This window comes from Ambystoma mexicanum, chromosome 7p (genome assembly GCF_040938575.1).
Source record: "Ambystoma mexicanum isolate Mex_15411 chromosome 7p, UKY_AmexF1_1, whole genome shotgun sequence".
NCBI lineage: Eukaryota > Metazoa > Chordata > Amphibia > Caudata > Ambystomatidae > Ambystoma > Ambystoma mexicanum.
The window spans coordinates 885,473,349-885,497,071 of record NC_090939.1 but is presented as its reverse complement, the minus strand read 5'-3'; the positions used below and the strand labels follow the sequence as shown (position 1 = coordinate 885,497,071).

At 44.9% G+C, this 23,723-nt stretch overlaps 1 protein-coding gene and 1 long non-coding RNA gene across 3 annotated transcripts in view; one reads left to right on the top strand and one right to left on the bottom strand.

The window, feature by feature from the left end:
• The window catches only part of TMEM255B (transmembrane protein 255B), a 661,659-nt gene that overhangs the window by 294,591 nt on the left and 343,345 nt on the right, over positions 1 to 23,723 (top strand). The window lies entirely within an intron of this gene.
• The window catches only part of LOC138526410 (uncharacterized), a 136,444-nt gene continuing 122,283 nt past the window's right edge, over positions 9,563 to 23,723 (bottom strand). Inside the window, exon 4 of the long non-coding RNA XR_011283571.1 lies at positions 9,563 to 10,348. This is a non-coding gene — a long non-coding RNA (uncharacterized lncRNA). The remainder of the gene's footprint in view (positions 10,349 to 23,723) is intronic.

The window sequence follows — 23,723 nt, the reverse complement described above, 5'->3', positions numbered from 1 at the left end:
GATGGCACTTGGGGCACTGTGTGTGTCTGGTATGTCAACACTGTGGACTGTAACAATAAAGCACACATACGCAATGAGCAATGTCCACACTTTTCGTTTGTGAGAAAAGAAAAAGTGTATTGTTCTACTGAATAGGTATAACAGTACCCCTCCACCTCCCCCCTGAACACTCCAACACACCCAATTCCCCCCTCCCCCTCCCCCTCCCCCCTGAACACTCCAACACACCCAATTCCCCCCTCCCCCTCCCCCCTGAACACCCTGCAAACATGTGACAGTGCCCGTGGTGAAGTGTGTATAGTTCAGCACACTATTGACTGCCCCCTCTCCCGGAACCTGGGGCCCCCCTGCCTGTGCTCCTCAGGGTCCTGGATGACCTGCGGACGGGAGAGGCTTGTGCTGAACTTGCAGCCGAGGATGTACCGGGCTGCTCAGTACGGCATGTGTCCAGAATTGTCTGGATGAGCTGGCTCATCATCTGCCGCCCTGCAGCAAGTTCGGTGCAAATGTCCCTGCTGGCAGTTTGGATGGCAGCCCTGATGCCATCAGCACTCCTCTCCATGGCTGCACTGGTACTTCCACATTCTGCAACATGCTGCGTGAGGAGTGTGCCCAGTGCTTCCTGCCTGTTGGCAATCTGCTCCAGCGACAGCTGGAATTCTGGCCCAATGGAGGGTGCCAATGGGGGACCAATGGGACTACTCCCATCTTCCACAACTCCCACTGGGCTTGGAGTTGCTGGCCATGAATTAGCTGGCGATGGGCCCTGGGTGTCATCTCCATGATGGCTGATTGGGGATAGGTGTGGTGAGTGCAGTTGTGTGTTGTGGTCAAGTCCGGTGTCATCCTCCACATCACTGTCGGAGCAGGCAGCGATGGCTGCAGTCTCCCCAACAGTACTGCTCCCTGCTGACACATTGCCCTCAGTGGGCAACAGTGGGTGTGGTTGGGCTGCAGGTGCTGTCACGACCCCTTCCTCGGGGGACTTTGCTGCCCTGGGCTCTTCAGCCTGGCGTGGATTCTGCCTGGGTCCAGCAGAGGTGGATGCATGGTTCCCTTCTCCCACTTTCCTGGCCTTCTTGGCTGGGGTGCTGGTGCTGTCGTCCCTGCCAGTGTCCGATTGCGAGCCTGTGGTGGAGCAGAGGAGGGTGACTGTTATTGATGGTTCAGCGGACATTGAGCAGGCATTGTGAAGAGTGTAATGGATAGATGGTGGAGTTAGTAGCCCGTGACATACAGGTTGCCTCCCTTTAGGTTCGGTTTTGCATGCAGGTGTGTGTCTGCCTACTGTACAGTGTACATGCTGCATGTGCGCAGGGTGTGGCTCATCTGCTGATGTGTTGCGTCTGCCACATTGTGATTGTCACGTGCAAGTGTATCAGGGTGTCTTGCAAGGCTGGATATGAGGCACCTACCTGTGTCTCCAGATCTCGGGGCCCCTCTCTCCATCTCGCCGACACCTTCGATGCACTCAATGCCAATCAGAGAGGCACATGTCTCCTCCCATGGCTGCATCTTCAGTGGGGAGTCTGCTCCCCTGCCAGTTCCCAGGGCCAGGTTACGGTTGGCAGACATAATGCCCCGGACCCTGATCCGCAGGTCGTCCCATCTCTTGCGGCACTGTTTGGAGGTGCGTGGGGTGGTTCCAACAGCACTGACACGTTGTGCCACAAGTTCCCACACCTCCTTTTTGCGGCCTATGGCTGTTCGGGTCATCTCATTGGAGAAGTCAACATCGGCCTTCTCCTGGAGCGTGTCTGCAAGCATTTGCAGTTCCTCTCGACTGAAGCGCTCCTGCCGCTGCCTGTCACATGCCTTCTTGACAACTTTAGGCATGGTTGGCTGAGGAAATGGGTGGGTTATGGGAATGTCAGGGTTTGAGGGTTGGTTGTGGTGTGGTTGGGTAGGATGGCAATGGATTGTGTTTTTTAAGATGGCCGCTGTGCTGTTTCCCGTTCCGCCGCGATTACGCTATTTCCGGTTCCGCCTAATTGCGGTCACCGCTAATTACGGTGACCGCTGACTACGGTCGGCGCAATGATGGGTGGCGGTAGGTCACCCTGCGCTGTTAACGAGGGCGGTAAGGGCTGTTTACGGCATGGCGTAGTTTACGTTACCGCCATGGCGTAATGCTCGTGCGCGATGGGTCGTAATGTGGCGCTCTTATCGCCATCGGACCATGGCGTTAACGCTCATTACGCCATGGCGGTAATTTCAATCACTTACCGCCTGAGTCGTAATGAGGCCCCTAGTGTTCTAGTTCCCCGTTAAGAGCAGGGTTGGTACGCATTCAGTCTTTTCAGTGGTAATAAAGCTCATTGGGGGTTCAGCCTCTCAGATGGATTCAACACATAGCTTTCAGGATGCAATCAGCTCAGGTGATTGTATCAATATTTGTCTAAAGATGAGTTTATGGTTTAACGGACATACAAAATGCTTACTTCCATAATCCCATTCATGAGGCCCACCAAAGATTCTTCTGATGTGCAGGTGCTCAGTATATTTTCCAGGCCCTATATATGAGACTGCACTCAGCATCTGGATTATAGACTAAAGTGTTGGACACAATGATGGATTTACTGCACAAATATGTTATTGTGCGGGATCCATACCTTGAGTCATTCAGGCCTGTTCATTTTATCAAACCATCAAGGACACTGCAGATATGCTTATGGTTTTAGAAGTTTGTTGTTACAAACTAGCCAAATCACATCGTCTTCCTTGACAGTTTATGCAGCTAATTGGAGTGGAGTGTGACGTCAACCAAGCCAGTATTTTCCTTTCTCGCTATCATGCTCAGAATTTGCAGGTCAGATTGAAGTCTCTTCTGAAAGAGCGTGTCTCCTTGAACTCGTCAGTAGTTACATTTCATGTGCATTGGTAAATGGCAGCATGTGTGCCCATGGTCGCCTGGGCATGACTTTATTTGGGCCATTGGGGAGGCCCATCCTGGACATTTGGACTGCCAGATTCCACGGACTATGAGGGTCGGATATCATTTACCCAGGATCTGGTCATTTCCCTGCAGGGTGGACATTCTGCTTTATGAATCCACTGTTTCCTCCAATTCCTGTTAATTCTTCAAGATTAATTCAGGGACGGCCAGATGATCTTAGGGGTCTCTCACTCACTGTGAAAATCATGCTTTTCCTTCCTGCTTCAGGTGGTGGTTCAGACATCAGGGGTCCTTAATATCTCTCCAGGTCCTTGGGGTGGGTGGTACTTCCAGAACAGGCCGTACAGTGCCTGCAACTGATGGCCAGTAAACTGAAAGGAGAAGTTGAATGTGTTAAGGCTTGTCTGCCAGATTACCTCTGGCTATCCAGCAATCCGGGCCCTCGCTTGGCCTTGAGAATTTCAAAAGCCCCTGGAGTTCTTTTTGTTCTTGGCGTGCTACAAAAGATCTAGTTTCTGTGCCTTGCGGCCTATTTCCAGAGCCTAGACTTCCTGAGATTATGGTTGTTCGGTTTGCTTTCTAATAGCTCAACTGGCTGCAAATTGAGTTCTCAGGGATTCCTATGGGGGAAGAGTCTCTGAAATAAAAGTGCATTTATCTCTCTCTAGCTGAGGAGGTTCCTGTTGCCTCATCCTCTAGTTATAGAACTTACCCTTGCATTTGCACTTCATTCCCAGAGCCCTTCAGTCTGCTCCTTTGGAACCTTGCAAGACACGCATACTTTTTTTCTTGAGGAAGCAGAAACCCACACTGACTAGTCTTCGAGTGACACAGGCAAATGAGTGATCCGCCATGCATGTGTAGTTTGCCAACATGTTACAAGGCTTGGACAGCAAAGCCCACATATGATTTGACCGCTAACTCCCTGACAGGTGTAACTGGGCATGTAGCGATAACAATGTATCTAATGCCCTTGCTGCCAAAAGATTTAGTAATACCATGCAGAACTTTTCCTTCTTCCATGTTTCCTTACCTCCAGTGCAAGCCTGTAGATGACATGAATGATCTGGCTGAGAACATCTGCTTGAATTACAGCTGGTCATAGAGTGTCAAAATGCACTGCACAAACTTCATGTGCACCACAGTGTGCCACTTCATCTGCAAGGATCGTTTATTCATAATTGATGATGGGGCATCGACCCGCCACTTATTATGAATGAACCAAGTCAGCCCAGCGAAAACACTGTGCGCTTCCCAAGCTGCAGCAAGTAGCTTTGGGGGTGCTTCTGGGCTGGCTTTAACTGAACTGTCAAAGGGAACCATAGTTTCCCTTTAACAGTGCAGTAGTAGCACAACTTGCACGCTTAATTAGTCATGCAATGTATTGGCCATTTAGCTTCCCCATCCTTGCATGACCCATTGGGGAAGCAGGCTGCGGTACTGCAGGACTGAATGTGCAAGGGGCGCTCTTTCACCTCCCTGCACACCCAGGGCCCGACGGGCGGCATAATGTATGTGCTGTGGCCGCAACATGCATATGCAGGAGCCAGGAAACATACTCTGCCTCCTGGTTCCTATTTATGCTAGTGGTATGCTGTGCAGTATCCATAGGACCTTCATTGGAGCAGCGTGTATTGTTGAATCCAGAGCAGGGCTGCTGGTAACAAAATACAATCATGCATGTATGTGTATGTATGTGCTTGTATGAAAAGGTTTGTGTTAGTAAGTGAGTGTATGACTTAGAATGTGTCTGTTGTTTGGTTGTGGGTGTGAATGGGCCCTAAATACCTTCAGCTCTCCCTCCGTAAATACCTTCCCTCTCGAGATCTTCGCTCCTCCACCTCTAACTTCCTCAGGCTCAGTTGTTTTTCAAAGAAACGAGTTGGGGTAGATCTCTGTCTTCGGCTGGGGCCTCCCTCTGGAACAGCCTCCCTGCCTCTCTGAAACTTGAGAATCAGCTCCGGTTCCAGAAGCACCTCAAGACCTTCCTCTTTGCTTCTGCCTTCTCTCCTCCTCTCCCCTGCTGATCTCTCGGCATCATGCACCTGATCATCTTCTGACTTTTGGTCCCAGGTACCTGCCCACCCTGCCGCCCACCCGCACTGCCTCCTGGCAATCCCTTGCACTGGGGTCTGTATCTGTAACCCTACAGCCCACCCCCCCTGTATTTCTGCACTTATCTGGCACACCCTGTCTGTTGCCTTATAACTAGCACTTGCCACTTGTTGGCTGTACTACCACTGTTTGTTGCTCTTGGTATTTATTTATGTGTTATTTATTTTTCTCCTTGCTCAGTACTTCCTTCCCCCCCCCTCCCATGTACTTTTCCCTTGTTTCCTCTCCCTTGCTCTTGCGCGTTCTCAATATCACTGAGACTAGTAAGATCGCTGTTTTGTTCTCCCCTGTTACCCTCCCTTGCCTTCTCGTGCTCTGAAACACTTGTGTATGAGCGCTATATAAATAAAACAGCAATATCAATGAGGAAGCTTATTAATGATGTATGGGTGCGCCGGTGAACGTGAGAGTGAATGAGGAATGAATGCTGATACGTGTGTGTGTGTGTGTGTGTGTGTGTGTGTGTGTGTGTGAATGTGAGAGTGAATGAAGAATAAATTCTGTATGAATGATGAATGCTGATGTGTGTGTGCCGGGCCGCAGGCCTCTGAATGGGGTGGTTAGGGAAGGGGTGGCAGCCAGGGTACATTTGTGTTTATTGTGGCATGTCATTTTGTATTAGCCATCAAGGGTGAAGGCCGCATGATGAGTGTTCCTGCGTGGTGCTGGCCTACATTAGAAGGTCCAGTCTTGACATGTTTCTTAACTCTGGCATGGCATTTTTTTACAGGGCATCAATGTGTTTTCATAGGTGATACTGGCCCACATTGGTGGGTCCAGTCTGGACACATTTTCACTGTGGCATGGCATTTATTACTGGGCATCAATGGTGAGGAAAGCCTGGAGAGTGCTCCTATGTGATACTGGCCCACATTGTTGGGTCTATTCCGGATATATATCTTTACTGTGGCTTGGCATTTTCTACTGGTAATTTCAACAGGAGTAGGTTCTTAAATGGTAATACTGGCATGTATTGGTTCAGCCTGCATGGATATTTATGGGCACAACCAGCATGAGCATGTTTTTTTTACTCTGCCATACATTGTGGGCAAAGGCATCATGAAAGGGAGTTGGCAAATACTCCTGTGCAATGTGGGTGAACTGTGAATTGGATTTTTATATATGGCACCCTTCAAACCCCATTGGCTAACGACCACCGTTTGCATGTTTTCACATAACGTGTGTTTATCACAGTTTTAACTCAATATTGTATAAATGTGCTTGGGGTAGACCCGCCCCCAACCCCATAAATCCCCTTGGTTGGTTTGGCCTTCCTTCGCCACACCACTCCGCATATCCAGGGAAAACATGTATGTACCTCCAGGCTCCAATTAAAATAATTGAGCAGCCGCCCCTCTGTTTATGGCTCTGCTATAGAGCAAAGCTGCCCTCTTAAATTATGTACAGCTCTCCCACACGGCAAAGCCACCCCCTCAAAAATCTGTGTGTCTCTTTCAGTCCAGAGCTCTTTCCTCAGTATGTACTGCTTTTCCTCAGTCGACATTTGCTCCCTCCAGCTGCCTTTTCCCCCTGCCCAGCCACACACAGGAGAGTGGCATATTGTTTGAGCGTGTGCTTTTCCACTACATCAGTCCAGCTTCCTGGACTGAGCAGCACAGGATTGATACTCCAGTCAAAATGTGCCTGCATGCTGATCCAGCTGATTGATGCAAATGGTGGTAAAGCCACAATATCCTGAAAAGGAGGTTAGGGAGACGACACAGACCTGCTCAGTACGATCATAAGCCATTTCTGCGACCCCCAGAACTCTGACTGCCGAAAATGTCGACATTAATTTTTCGACCCCCTTTACACCACATATATATGCACGGGGAGACTCCCTACATCCCCCCATACTTGTGTTATATCCGATACCCCCGTCCACATATATATGTGGTGTAAAGGGTGTCAAAGAAATAGAAAAGTAAGACCTTTCGGCAGTCGGAGTTCTGGAGACCAGTAATGGTAATATTCCCTTAGGGCCACTGCCTCTGACCCTGGCAGTGCCTGGGGCAGGTCTGGAAATTGGTTTGGTGTGGTGCACTTACAGCATCCTGACGCTGTTTTAGGCTGCTGTAGAGTTTGTTGAATGCCACTACTGAATGTGTTTGCAAATTACCGTTACCCTCCCTCCACCACCGCAATTCCTTCTTTCAATGGATGCAGAGCGGATCAGCCCCACGGTGCCACACAAACGCGTAGAAAGGAAGTTCAAGGTAGCCCTATGCCGGGATGTAGTCTCGTGAGATCACTGCAGCGCGGAGATCTCGCGTGACTGCAATGCGCATGCGTGGAGGCTAGGCGCGCATAGGGGGAAATCAGAGAGCGACTGCGGGACAAAGGCTCCTGCTATGAAAGGGCTCGAACCTTCTCATATTATACTCCGGGAACTACAGACTGTCACAGAGACACTAGTGACGTTCACAGTAGTGAAGCAACTACTGCACCTTCACAGAAGGACGTGTGTTAACAGTGAATCAACTGTTACTTCTGACACCTTAGCTGTGTGCTGCGATCAAAGCCGTCAATACACATTTCGTATGTGTGAGGCCACAACACTCATATGTCTCTTGTGGGAGTTCGAGGAAGGCTAGTTTATCAGTGCATCACGTGTATAAGAAAGACTATATGGGTAAAAAAAAAAGTAGTATATACATATATGTAGCTTCAGTACCTGATAAAAGACTGTATCCATATCACATTGTAGGGATGACTCTCTTTGCCAAGGTAGGCTTTCCTTTGGCAGATGATGAATTTCCCCAGGTCCACCTCCACATGAAACCCTCCCCATGATGCAAACAGGCCGTGTGCATGCAGTGCGGGCCGGAGGTAAACGCTAACAGTAAATAGCAGAACCTGGGTACATAGCACTCCCAATAAGACACACCCAGAGCTTGGGAGCTTACAGACACACTGCTTATTACTTACTTTATTTATTTAAATGTATATAGCTGCAAACAGCCCTTGGGCATCAAGGCTCTGTTACATGTGATGAGCTTAGTTACATGAGGCATCAGAGTGGCCTTGGGAATCAATGCAGACTAAATACATAAATGATATATTACAGGCAGGTAATATTGATAGAGTTGTATACAGGTAGCACATGGTCAGGATTAGGTGAAGAGTAGAGTCTTAACAGCTCTACGGAAGGCCATGTGGGAGTTTTCGGCTCTTAGCGATGATGAAAGGGCATTCCATTGCAAGACTGCTAAGTAAGGGAAGCTGGCTCCTCCTGCACTAACTCGCTTGATTTTTTGAACTGTGAGCATGTAGAGCAAGGATTTCTGGTTGGTCTTGTGGATGCAGCTATGTGTATTCTCTGGGACAAGCGGGGTGGGGGGGGGGCAGTTTGGTTGACACATCTGTGGGTTGGAGCGAGGGTTTTAAAGAGGACACGACACGCTCTTTGATAGGTAGCCAGTGCGCCTGTTTCTTGTGGCAGTAATGTGTTCCCTTTTGGGGATACCTATAGCTGCACGGAGAGCGCTGTTTTGGATAATCTGCGGCTTCTCCATGTTTTGTACTGATGTGCCCAGAAAGAGGGCATTACAGTAGTCAAGTCTTGACCCTGTTATAGCTCACACAATGGTAAGGCAGTTGTCATTGGATTGAAATGGTCTAGCTGCATTTAAAAGTTTGGCGTGGTATGCCGCTGCAGAGGCAATGGCATTGACTTGCCTGGTCATGGAGAGGTTTGAGTCTAAGTGTACTCTGAGAGTTTTCACTGATTCGGAGACTGAGATTTTGATGTCGTCAATAGTGAAATGGCTGAATTGGGTGTTGAGTTTCTTTAAGGGTTCAGTGGACCCAATCAGGAAAAGCTCAGTATTGGCAGTGTTGAGACATAGTCCGTTCATGGCCATCCAGGCTTGGATGGTTGTGTAAATGGCGTTGAGGGCTCTGGAGTCAGTTACTGTACCACTCACAGACATCAGCACGACACCATGCCCCATAATCACGCAGCTGTGGTGGCTGCTGACAGAGCATTTCTTGGGGTGAACACGCAGTGGACACCAGGTCACAGTTGATATTGATATTTTATTTATATGGCGCTCGTACACAAGGGTTTCAGAGCGCGAAGTTCTGTTGTGAGATTATCGCTAGGCATGTGAAGCAGCAGCTGCAGTCAGTGGGCCTGAATTCCAAAGCGTCTTTCAATAGGGGCTTCCCATTGGAAAACGCTTTTGTAAATCAGACACAATGGGCCTAATTCGTGGAACTTTTGGCACGGTGCAAAGGCAGTACCAAGTAACTTTGCACTGCAAAAATACACTTTTCACTGATCAGTGAATCCGGGTGTTTGCTGGCCTTGCAAAGTCGGTTTGCACCAGTGCAAAGTCACTTTGCAGCGTGCTAAAAGTTCCATAAATCGGGCCCAGTGTCTTTCTTGTGCGGTGGCCATGTTGCAGTTATGCAAATGAATTACTCCCATTTGCTACACTGCTGTTAGTCCATGGGCTGGACCGGAGCAAGTCTTCCGCACTGGGCACATATTTGTCTGACAGATACACATACAGTGCAACATGCAATACACCAATCAAAAAGCCACAATTCAATTGACCAATCACAAGTCTTGTATGTTTTAATTACCAGCAGCAGGTTTTAAAGTAGAGCTAATAGCTGGGTACATGCACTTTTAATGCCATGCAGCAAAATCTTAGAAACTTCTTATATCTAATGTTGGTGAAAGCTGCTTAAGGCTTTAAAACTTTTAAAAGCTGTCTATACAAGGTCCACAACACCTTTTAGCACAGTGCTGGCAACAATTGTGAATGGAATTATGCATAATCAAAGTGGGTTCCATGTAATAATGTCGCTGTGAAAAAGTCGCCAGGTAAGGTCTATTTTTTCCTGACCTGCAACATTCTTTGCCCAAATATTCTAGGAGGGGTATAATTATATGTTATTACCTCCAATCCTAGAATATTTGGGGAAACGTGTTGATTGCCTAGAGAGTGTATTTTTAAAGAAATGTCGCCACCTGGCGGCCATTTTCATAGCGACATTATCACTGGATACCTCAACGTGTAGTAGATTAACTTTCAAAGAAAATTGAATAACATTTGTGAGGATCATGATGAAAGCGGTTTAAACTCAAACCTGCAGAATTATTCACTTGGGGATGCAAACAACGCTTATCAAGAGGTGTCTACAAGTTTGCTCTTCATTTAGTCAACATTTTAGAAAGTAGATTCCAGAAATGAGTAGGACACTGTGCCTGGCCTGGTCAATTCTTTCATCGCCGTATGCAGCAGTTAGTTTGCTACCATGTGAACTTATTTTTCCAAATATTAAGTGACAGCCTTCTTCTTGTTTAAACACCGGTCTGCCAAGGAGCTGGAAAAAAGTTGCAAAAATATTACTTTACCGGAGTCGTTCAACAAAATAAAAGATCTTAGCTTTGATGCTCGTAGCAATGTCTTGCGGGCCATGCTCTCGTACAATGAAATAGCGCCAAAGATGTTTCTGGTTTAATGAATAAAGCGAACTCTTTTAAAAAATAGCAGGTCACAATGAATGGGAGAAGCTGCTTAAAGCCCGAATAGGGACCAACCTTATTTTGTGACCTTGTGTTTTGCATTTGTAAAATAAAAGATGCATACCTAAGAAAGTAGAAGTCAAGGACTGTCATTTTTGTAATGCTTATTTCTCTAAAATATGACTTCCAGTTGTGGAGCCTTAGAAGTAATCCTAAACACTGACTGCACCCGGAGTATCATACAGCAATTTAGCAGTCTGTCTCCTCTATCTGCCTGTCTCTGTCGCTCTCTCACACACACTAACTCTGCTTGCGCTCTCTCTCTCTCTCTCTCTCTCTCTCTCTTGCTCTAAATCACTCTCTTGTTCTCCCGCCATCTCACTCAATGTCTCTGTGTAAGTTGCTTTCTAATTTACACATTGGCTAGAGCCTCCCCAGCCGTTACTTACAGCAGGGTAAGTAACCAGAGAAAATATGGCCATATCTGAGGTGTGTGTGTGTGTTTATGTTTTAAAGTAGAATGAGAGAAACATAAACAGAGGCATTCCCTGTTTTGTGGGCCTGCTCGTGTGTGTCTTGCAGTACACAGAGGAAATGCTTTCCATATGGGGGATGTGGGCAGGACGCATATACATTCAGCAAAGAGGCGCAGGGGTTCTGACAGACCTTTTAAGGGACCGGAGGACCAGGCTGCCTTGTGTACAAATGCAAGGATTCAGCAGCACTACCAACCAATCCATGGCCAGCACTCAAAAGTAAATCTTGCATCGGTGCCCAAAGAAGAAACAGATCATTGGTTTTTATCAGAGCGTGGCTCTTTCCAAGATGGGACGTCCTTTTAAGAGGCAAAATGGTGTTTATTCTTGGCAAAAGAAGCTTTTAAGAAAGACAATTGTTTAGGTGTACTAACATTATAAGCTACCTCTGTTTAAAATGTTACAGTGCTAATTTTCGAATGATCCATTTCAGTATATAGTGTATTCATAGTAACGAAGTTGCAAGGTACATTCTTGAATAACAATATAAATCATTTTCTGATAGAAAGTTGTCATTCCAAGATGAACAGTCTGGTACTCTTTAAAAATACCCGTATGAGATGGGGTAAGGTGACAAATAGTATAAACGAGGGTTACTGGCTGATTTGCATAAGATCAAAGAGCATTTTGGAAATACAAGAAGACCGCACATCTTTATGTCTGTGATACAAGGGTCGTATGCTTGAATCACTATGTAATGCACAATGGGCATGTTGCTCATTTAATGTTTCACAACACTCACCATATGTACTCATTTGGACAGCCTTAGGGTTTTGATGTGACAATAAAAGTCCTCTGGCATCTGTAACTCAATTAGGACCCAACCGCTGTCCTGCTTCCTGTTTCCTAAACAATGATGGGGACGTAAGGACAGATGGCTCAATGCAGTCAGTTTTAGTAGAGGAGTTGGGAGTAAGGGCATGCAATAGTTTTCAAGATGATGTTTACTTTATTTGGAAATAATTATTTGGAGTATGATCAAACATTGTGCAGTGTTTACTTGCATATTTTTATATGGCAGAGTATTATTCTAAATAGTTAAAGTAACTGCAGAAAAATACAGCTAGCCACAGGAAGATTATTAAGAAGGTTGTAGATTTGATGTCACTTCCTACTTTCATTTCTTTATTTCGGCAATTAAACAATTCCCATAAAAGATAAAACCATCATAGGAACAAACAAGTTCACAAAACAAAGTTAACCATAAATACATCTATGCACAATACAAAAATACATAAATAATTAACTCAGTCCTCATTACGAGTTTGGAGGCAATTCAGCAATAAATCTGTCGAATTACTGCCAAATTAATTTATTGTTAGCACCTCTTGGTCCCTTGGACTTACCACAGAATTATGAGTGGTGAAGGGGGGGTATAAATCCCCATTTTTGGAGTCCACAGAACTCCATAGGTATTTTGTCAGAATTACCGCTCATGGTAATTCTGATGTGGTATTTCTGATGATTTTAGGAGGAAAGGCAAAGGATTTACCTCCAGCTTTTTGCTGGAGGTGAATCCTCCACTTTTCCTCCAAACGCGGAATTAGGCGGTGCAATAAAAAACAGCAGCAATTCCGTTACGGACAAAAATGTGGTTAGCAATCCCCGCCACTTTTTTACTGCACAGCCAAACTTGTAATGAGACCCAGATTATTCAAATTGTAAAAACTCCTCACTGAAGGTCAGGAGGCGAAAGAGCTAAAAGTCTACTTCTATTTCTTAAGCGGTGCTCAAGGAAAATAATAAACTGGCAATACAGAGCACTTGTCTTGTAATGCAAGGGTAAAGCATAGGGTTTAATCCCAAATTCCTAAACAAAGGGAATACATATTTCTTTCTGCGAGAGTCATGATTTGGACAAAACAAAAAGAAATGAAACAAGTCTTCATTTTAGAACCCACCACAAATATATTTGCTGCTTTTATGTACTTTTTGTCCCAACAACATACTCTAGTGGCTAAAGGAAGCGTGCTTATCCTCAGTCCCCAAAAGAGTGCCATGTGCCTTGGTTTAATCACCCATTCCAGGTCGCTATTCTGAAATTAGTTGTTCCTTGCATGAGAGATAAAACTTGACTATGGATTTCCTTGACTCTGCAATTTCTCTCTCATCATTCAGGAAACTGTTTTCAAATCTCACTACCGCTGATACTCAGGGCACCGGCTTGTTAGGGAGAATTCTCATAAATGTGCTAATTTACCTTACCTTTTGAGACCCCCAGTAACTTTGCTGGATTTTTAGGACTTTAATTTACCTAGAAAGAGTGTGAGCCTTTTTCCCCACTCTTTCAGGTATTTTGATGTGTGTTTTACTTTTGTGTTCTTTGGATATGGAGTTTTAGACAACTCCATTGCCATCATCTTTTCTTGTGTGTCACACAGCACCCTCAGTGCAGTGGGCACAGGGATATCTTTCAGACTTCCCAAGGTTTAAATACCTTGTCTGGGATTGACTACTGTCTCCCAGTGAATGTAAAGTTAAATTGACTTTGCTAGTCTTTTTAAATTGCTAGACCCAGCACATCCTGCCTTACAGCAGAGTGCTGGAGGGAATACCTAGTATTCCCTATGCCTAGAAAACTCATGTAGCCCTCAGAAGCTACCCTTTCCTCTCAGAATAGCTGGTGGCAGTGGTATTACCATGATTTTCCCGACCGCGACCCGTTTAAATGCTCTGGTAGCTTAAATCCACAAGAGCCATGATTTTCAAGATGGCGTCTGAGCCCCTCTATAAAAACAGGTTCCGCCAAAACAGGTTTGGTCCCTTTGTTCATTTGCATTTGGCGGGCTTCAGTACTGAAGACCGCCTCTGGCCCCTGAGTGTCTGGGGTGGACAGAAAGTGAGGGAGGTGCCCGAAACTCCCTGTGTTTAGTCTCCTAGGAGACCTCAATGCACTTTGGCAAGATTGACTTGCTGACCGTCCGGCAAGGACAGCCACCCTGCTGGGTGAGTGGCAGCTAGGCTGGAATGAATTGGAGAAAACTGTTTAAAAGACAGGTAGGTCTCTGGGACTTGGAAGGCAGAGTCGACCACAGGAATGAAAGAACCGAAGTCGAGCTGAAGGAAGACGACTGCTGCAACTCCTGGAACTCCCTCGACAGAGAAGCCCCTTCAAGGACGACTTCTTCCCTTGAACTGGTGGAAACAACCAACTCGCAAGCCACCTGGAAACCATCTCCATACTGGTCGAATTTTCTTCGGCGTGCTGTTGAAAACCAGATAGACAGTGAGAAGGATACCAGCTTGTGGACTTTAAGGCACTCACACCCAAAACCGATGTTTTGCCAAGCTTGTGGATCCGTCCCTGTGCAGTGCAGGAACCTCCCGATGTCCTCCCTCTTGTCCCCACGACTGAGGCCCAGGAACAGTGAGATATGCAGGAACTGCTAGGAACAATTGCCGCAGCTACAGCTTTTCTTCATTACCAAGGTACTGTGCAAACGTGGTTGAGAAATCCTCTCTGCCGCAGTGAAAGTTTGTGAAACTTTCCCAACTTTGGAGTCTTGTTCGCTCCTAATCCGACATATAACTTTTTCATGCAAACTACTTCTAAGAACATTGGCAAAGACTTAACCGTTTACTACCAGAACTGTGCTATCCTATCCAAGACACTGATCCATTGACTTTGGCCCAGGCCTATTGAATTGAACTGCCTCCTGTAGTGAACTGAAACTATTTGCCCTGCCAAAGAAAGTATCTGTGTTTAATTCTTATAACTTGTGTCTTTTACTCCCATTTAAAGTTACTGAAGTGCCATTTTGCTCCCGCTTCTGGGGAGCCTAACTTGTACAGAAACCTATTGGTTTGGTACTGGAGTATATTATAGTGTGATATTGAGCTGCTTATTGCTAGTGGAATGTTTTCTAAATGACTGTGTAGAAAATGTATATTGTTTTACCAAGAAACTTTGAGTGAGTAAGTGTTTGTTTGAACCACTGTGATTGCAAGTCCTTTGTGTAACACCTTGTACTGCTCACATTCCCTCTTGAGATAAGCCTGGCTCGCCAGCCCTGCTACCACAAAACTGTGTAGGACAGACTCATACCAAAGGTGACATTGTGCTTACACCTGTAGTCTTAATTGTGTGTAGTGTGCCCAAAGGGTACTGCATGTAATTCTGCCTAACACTGCTGTGTTTGTAAACAGATGTAAATAGGTCAGCTTCGCCAACTCCTTTTTAAAAAGCATAAACCAGGCACAGCTTTAGCAAATGCCAGAGAGCAAAACACCTCCTACCAACACATGGATTAGTGCTCCATTTTTATTATGCCACAATCGGATCGAATAAATGACAGGGTTTCCCTGCGATCTGAACTTCTATGTGACTTTTGCCAGTTTCACAATGTAATGGGTAAGTCTGGAAGCTCTGGGGAAGTCCCATCACCATGGGCAGAAACAAATGTTCTTTAATCTTTAGTGGCCTGGGCCAACAGTAGCCCCACAGCACCTTGATGTCTCTGGGCCTTAGTGCGCCCTATAAATACCATGAATAAATAATTGACCGAAGCATAGGTGACCGCTGGCATGTATTTAGCCTTATAAATCTCAATCACATTGTTGACAGGTAGGCCGCAGACATTGTTCTCAAATGTTTTTTATTTATTGTATTGTTCATTTATAAAACACTTAATACCAGCGAATGGTTTCTAAGTGCAGGATCGGGATTCGAACTTGTGTTGAGCAGCGTTGTCTTGCTCCCACAACAAATGCGTTGCCACTGAGCTATTCTTCCTCACCTTCTTAACAGGGCCCCATTCCCCTATGCCACCTTTGTGGCCTGATCTCTAATATGTGTAAGTCAGATTAGGCCCTAAGGGTAACCCCAAAAAACAGAAAGTGCTCTCACCCACTCAAGTTTTCCCCCATTTGCCACTCATGGTCTGAGCGAACGTCTAGCCTTGCCTGCACACATCCCGTTTTAAGTCCCTCCTATTAATATTTTTCTCGTAGCTACTAGCAGGAGTTTGTAAAACTTTATGGGTCCTTGCAATTAAGCATGTGTTGTCTGCATATACTAAGGGGCATATGGTTTATTCTCCCATTTTTGGTGTGTCAGTGGTCAATTTACTTAATTCTTCGAGCAGAGCAATCGCATTCAAATTGAAAACGTAAGCATAGCACAAGGAGCCTGCACTACATGGAGCTATACGCCCCAGGAACAGCTATACCAGCACCAGCATACACTTGACACAGTCTACGCCTCTGTTGAGACTGAGGGTTCTCCACTGCACTAAGCGGAGACCCACGCCTGGCTTTGACGAACAAACAGCCACCTCCTACTAGGACATGACCACACGTGACCACACGTTCAGGATTGGGGGACGGAGGTGCCGCCTGATCCGCACCTGCGGACTACTGATGGAGGGAAACTCATCCCAGAAGAAATGTAGGTCCTGAAGAAGATGGTATTAGAGGCCATTGAAACTGGTCGACCATAAGATCATGAGCTTTCTCATGAATACATCGATGTTTACACAGTAGTGGTTTAACACATCAGATAAATTACTAATCCTAGATATGCGTTTGGCTCCTAGGTCTTCCCTAATCTGAGGGTTGTTTGTTTTATTATTCCAGAACGAGCGCTGATATGTGACAGGCCACTACCGAGTTAGTGATTAAACTTGTACAGAAACTCCAGGTAGTGGAAGCCTATCATTACACACAGCAGAGTAAGATCTAATGTTCACTGTCTCTATCATACTTGTCTATGGTCTTTTTAGTGAATGGAAGTGTTAGATGTGTCTATTTTTGTAGATGAGGATGAGTTCTTTCACTATCCCTATCAGATAGGCCACGCACCACTGGCCTCCTTGGGAGAGCTTTGCCCCTGAGGGTCAGGGTGTTCTTCCTAGTAGGGACAGTCTGTATGTGTTTTGTGAATTCGTTTAGAGTATTACCTCTTTTTTAGATAACTTCTCCAGAATCCGTTTTGTTGTGCTATAAAAATAGCAGTGAATGCAACTGATGTTCTGTGGTTGATTCTTGACCTAACACTGCATGTTTTTCTCCCTTACATTTTGATGAGGAAGTAGTTGATGGATTGGATGATTTGGGATAATGAATGGTCCTAGGGGTAACACTGCATTTCTGCTTTCTCTCCTGACTTTGATGTGCTAGCAGTTCGTGAAATGGAAGATGTCCACTTCAATTGTTGAGATTTTCACAATACACCTAGTCCTTACCCGGAACTCGTGCACACCACAAACATTGGACTATCACAGTAGGAACACAGTATTAGAATATCATAATAAGTTCAAGAATTAGCACAATATGCTAATTAGGAAAACACACATGCGCGCACTCACAAACACGCAAGAAGCGGACAAATCATACACAAAGTGTTCCGTCTATAAAAAGGCAAAATGGGGCAGACTCATTTACACATACACATATACATGAAAACTACTAACAGCAAACATAGACAATGCGTAGAGACATACAAAACACTCCAAATATAAGCAAGCACAATACTCATATACGATATGCTCAGATTATAGGCATGCACTAAAGCCACGATTGGCACATTGAACACACATTTGCGTACACACATACACACAAGAAGCAAAAGTGAGAAGTGAACACATCATATGCAGTACTTATGAAATAAAAGAAAGTTGAGGAAAATGCATGACACAAACACACACACACAAAACACAAATGGAACATATGTATGATGATTCAATGCTATTGTAAAATTAAGTACACAAAATAGATAGAAATAACACCCACATAAGTAGGAATAGGCACTATGCTTGCAATATAAAATGCACACACATTATGCTCGGAATATCCATATACATTGTCACAAAGTTGACCTGGACGATTGATAGGTGGGAGATACAATTATTAAATGCAAATATATATTAGGGACAAGGGCAAAATAATAAAGGGGAACTGGGAGTTTCAGCTGAACAATTTGATTAATGGGCCCCTTAAGCACCAACTCTGGTTGGTGATCTGTCACCCCACGTGTCCATACCAGATTCATATCTTTTCCTTCCAGGGGTGCCTTGAGATCCTGTATTCAATTGTGCATATGGTCCAAATCCAATAACAGTACCTTGTATGGGAACCCAAAATCAGCGCAGTAGAAAGACTAACAGGCTGGCTTCCCTTTAGAAGAAAACAGTCTCTCTACTTCCCCTTGTGGATGGTCAAGTTCTCTCCGGATCACTCACAGTCGTTGGGTTTTCTTTGTGTCCTTGCGGCAATTTGTCTCTCCTCCTTATTCTTCTATTTTTGGGGGTGGTAGGGTGGCGCCACGGGTCATGAGCTGATTTTTCACAACCACCGCTGGATTCACTTGGGAGATATAGAGAGTTGGATCTTGTCGACAGATGCAGGCCAGCAGCAATCAGTGCCGCTCCCTCATTGAAAGAGGCTTCTTAGAAAGGCACCTTACCCTCTCCCTGCTCAAGAGTCTTTGCTGTACTACCTGTCAGCTGGTCACTCCAACTTTCCTGCAACTCTATTCCCCTAAGACCCTTTGGGGAGTCCCTCCTCTGTTCCTCTCTACTCCTGTCAATCACCCGTTCCTCCTTGTTGCTTTGCCAAAGGATTCTTCCTCCACCTGCCTCAGACATGAACACTTCAGTTCAGTGGTTGACTCCTAAAACCAGTTTTGGACACACATATCTGTATCTTGTACCTTCCTGCTCTGATTAACTTTTTCCTCTTTCTTGTTGGGGTTTTGTGGTGGTCTCCAGCTTCCATTCTGGATGTTTCATCTCCCCCTGGAAAACTCTCTTCCTTCTTGCTTCTGATTGTATTCATCACGGCTTTCCACTTTTTAACATTCTCCTTAGGGGTGTGTTCCTCATCCCCACCCCACTACTTTTATCCGCCTCCTGCGAATGATCCTCTCCAACCTCTTCATGGTCACATTTAGGCTCCTCCTCCTGACAATGTTCTCCAACCGCCTCCTGCTCTCCATTAACCTCCTCCTGATTATCGTCACCAATATGCTCCTCTCTTAACCCCCTCTCCAGAATAATAATCTCCAGCCTCCTTAATCTTCGCCTGATGATCCTCTTCAATCTCCTCCTCTCTACATTTCCTTTTGATGACCTTCTCCAGCCTCATACTTCTTTCTTTAAACTTCCTATTCATGATGACCTTCCCCAACCTCCTCCTGTCTCCACCTCTCCTCCAGATGTTCTTCTTCAATCTCTTCCTGTCTCCATCTTTCTATTCTCCTCTCCTCACGCCATCATTCCTCTCCAGCTTCCTCTACACATTAGTCTACCTCCCTTGCCAGCTTCCTCTGAATATGCCTCTGCTCCAACTTCAGCACCGCTGCTACCGCCTTATATCCACCCCTGTTTCCTCCCTATCATCTAAGCTCTTAACGAGTAACTGAACATGTGTTTAAACTATTTTACTGGCATGTGACTGGTGGGCTTCTAAGAAGCCTTTTATCACAGGTGTCATTACCTACGCATGCAGAGCACTCGTGCCCTCTGAATCATGGCTTCTAAAGCCAGTCCGCTATCATGGAATTCTTACCGGCCTCTCGTACAACAGCAGAAATGCTGAGGGTCCACAACGGTCTGGTGAGGCCAACTCTGCTCCTGCAACACCTTCCCGGGTAACTGTTCTCTGAATCCTATTGTCAACAGGACCACAGTAGTTGCATACTAAGATAGGAAAACACAGGACGGACTGCAATATAATTTACTATTTTCTACTGTATTTTACGTAGATTCTAGGGACGAGTATATCTCACCTAGAGAGATATACTCAAAAGGTATAGACCACACAACAATGGTTCCACTCTGAGCATTAAAGACCAGGACCTCACAAGTACAGAAATACTGACATAGACACACACACAGCTATCAGGGGCAAACCTGGATGCATACAAACACCCTCTCAGCATTGCTGCACACACGCACACAGAAACACAGATACACACTCTCTGCATTGGCAAGACACACACACTATTCAACTGCATTGGGACAAGCACACGGTCAGTATTAGCCCTCAATTCCCCACACACCTTACCAGCATGTCAATACTTGATGAAAGGGCCACACAATGATTCCTACCATTTAAGGAAGGACCTGTTTGCCTTGTGAGTAGCCAAAGTGAAACGCGAGGACTTGTGAGGACCTAGTTGACAGACCCAACCCACTAGCGAGGACCCAAAAGGTCCTCACTAAGAAATATAAACACAGTGGGTGCCAGACCATGTTGAAGTCTAATTGTCTTCTTCTATTCTTTGCTGCATGGATTCTGGAGATGTAAATTAAATCATATCTCACCTACAATCATATATATATACTAAGAATAGATTGTGGGGATGCATGACAATAGTTTAACTCGAATTGTTAAAGCTGAGGGCACACACACACTCGCAAGTGGCACACACGAATAATCATCACACACACACACTACAACACACATATGCCCAGAGACACACACACCTAACATCGGCAAAACACAACACTCAGCAACATCATTGGGACCCAAACACATGCAAAAACACACTCAGCGTTGGCAAAGACACACACACACACACACACACATACACACACTACCATTGCTATACTTGTAAGGGGGGTTTATAGTGATAAAGTCGAATCACAAAATGTCAAAAGTCAAAATGTCGAAAAAAAATGTCCGAAATGTTTTTTTTCAAATGTCCTTTTTTTTTTATTTTCTGTTCGAGATGGGGGGGGGTTCCCCCGCAATAACTCCCTTTTTTTTAAAACACTTTTTTTAAACGCACGAAAGCAAAAAAAAATGTAAAATAAAAAATGACATATTTGAAGAAAAAAAATGCAACTTTTTTTTTTCAACATTATGTCTTTTGACATAATGTTTTCAACTTATTCACTGCCTACCTGTAAGGGGCACCTGAAGATTACCACAGTTGAAGTATGGATCGTTTTCACTATTGTGGTCCCAAAGTGCAAATCGAAGAGTTGTTTGTTACTTTACTACACTTGTGAGGACCTAGTTCACACACAGCCTACAGGAGAAGACCCAAACAGATCCTCACTAATATAGGAAAATACAGCATGTGTGTTTGATGATGTTGCAGCCTAATTGATATATTCTTATCTTTTCTAGGTGCATTATGGGGATGCCGTAATTCATCTATAGACAAAGGGCCTCATTAGGACCCTGGCGGTAGGGGGTTAACGGCGATGGTAGAGCTGCCGGCGCCGTTAAACCCTACCGCCCCATTACGAGGTCTGCTCGCAGGACCCGCTACGGCCACACCTGGTTTTACCAGACGTTCTTAGCGGGTCCCGCAAGCGGCCCAGCATGCTAACAAGGGGCCCGTCATTAACGGGCCCGTCGTTAGCATGCTCCCCATTCCCATTGAGCCCTATGGGGGCTCGAATGGGAATGGGGATTTACTGGTCCGGGTTCCTTGAATGGGGAAATACTGGGCCCTCCAAGGTCAGACTGGTCCGGTATTTCCCCATAAGGGCATGGCTACCTCCAAACTCGTAATGAGGCCCATAGACACTAAAAATAGCATATGTACAACAATGTTTTCACATGGAGTGTTAAGGGTCAGTGCATCACTAGTATGGCAATATAAGTACACACATGCCCACACTCAGCAATAGCATTAGGCAATAGACATACACAAGCACAAAAACACACACATCATTGGCACACATACACCACCACACCCGTATACAAACACACACTCAGCAACAAAATTGGGGGACACACTCAACAACACACAAATACATACCTACATGCATAAACACATGTATGCAAAAAAGAGACACATGCTGACATACACGCACACACACACTCAGTATCACACACACACACATCTGACCATTGACACCTACACACCCACACACATACATACTCATCAGTGATGTTAAAATATAAAAACATACAGCAGCACACACACTCTACATTGGCAAAACACATACACGTTCAGCAACATCATTACCACAGTCAACTCTGGCAAACACTCACACACACAGATCGGCATTGATACACAAGGTCTCCACTTTTAAGTAAGGACTTGTTTTACTTGTGAGGCTTCAAAGTGAAAAGTGAGGAATTGCTTGTTACTTCACTATACTTGTGAAGACCTACTACTCACTAAAATAGGAAAACACTTCACGTATGTTTGACCAGGTTGCAACCTAATTGACTATGTTCTACTGTTTGATTCTGAGGATTTAAGTTAACTCATGTTTCATCTACACACATATACCCGAATTATACCAGATGCACAACATGCTTTCACTTGGAGTCTTAAACATCCGGTCCTCCCAAAGAAAGCAATATCAGTACACACATTCACACACCCAGCTACAGTAAAACACACATACACTCTCCCCATACACATACACACACCATTGACACACACAGACACTCAGCAACAGAACATACACGCGTATGCACACAAAAACAGGTACACACAGCCATATATTGACAGGGTATTGCGTTCTTTCATCAGCAGTAATCACTTTGTGGTAATTTACCACAAAGTAATTACTTTGAATGTTCATTTGATTATTTAGGGAATTGTGGGGTAAAGGCTTAAAAGGGGGCAGGGAGGGGTTTGGTGGAGGGGCAGCAATGAAGGGGGGCAGGGTATGGGGGAACCTCCCAATTCTTTTTTAAAAGTTGATGAAGAAATTACCACAAAGTAATCACTGTCTGCGAAATGACAGGGAACCTTGACAGACAGACACACACACACGTATAAATCGGTGAAAACATTTTCTTTCTTAAAAAAGAGTCAAGTTTACTATCTAGAAAGAGATAAGTCTACAAACTTAGAAAAGTCCAATGCTATGGTACAAAACATTAGTCCACCAAACTACAAAATAAAGCTTAACTCACGTTATACCACTGCTTCACAGCACTCGCTCTGAACATATTATGTTAATTTATTGCATAAATCGCTAAGCTAGCTCAAGAGCAGTGGAGCGCTTTACAACAAGATTGTCCCAGAGTTGGGCTTGGCTTTTTCGCTCTAAACCTAGCTTATTTTATTTGATTGCTTATATCGGGAACTTAGCTCAAGAGCAGCAAAGCGCTTTACAAAAGGATTCTGCCAGAATTGGGCTTGGCATTTTATACAGTAACGCAGTAAAGGCCACAGTTAAGTGAGTCTTATGAAGTTCTGTAGTGGTGTAGTGTGGGTTAAGGTTTAATTTGTGTTGTGTTGGACATTTCATTAGGAACATAGAAGATTTGGATCGAATGTGTACACCTTAATCTTGGCATTCCCAACCTTGGTAGACTGCACCTTTTTAAAGATAGTGAGCTTACATCTTTAAAAAGAAAACCTATGTGTATGTGCTAAAATACAATCTCTCAGCTAGCAGACTTAAATATCCCTTTGGACATATGAATAACCCTCCCAATTAGGCTCTTATTTTAAAGCGGAAAGCTACAGACTTTGATCGTTGCAAAGATGTTCATCGACTATCTTCTATGACACTATACGCTGACTATAGTACTGCGGGTTTCTGTAGACATGTACCGAGCACATATTTAAGGACTGTTTATTCTACACCAAAACAGCAGATTTATTATCTATCTTTGTATGAATATTTGACCAACACTCGAACATACGGGTAGAAGGAAGAAATTGCCAAGGGATAAAAGAAAATGTTGTCTCTGTAATTCTGGAAGTGGAGGCAGCTCGCCCCATCCTGACACAATACCCAGTAATGTCTACTTCTTACATAAAAGGTTATGATAA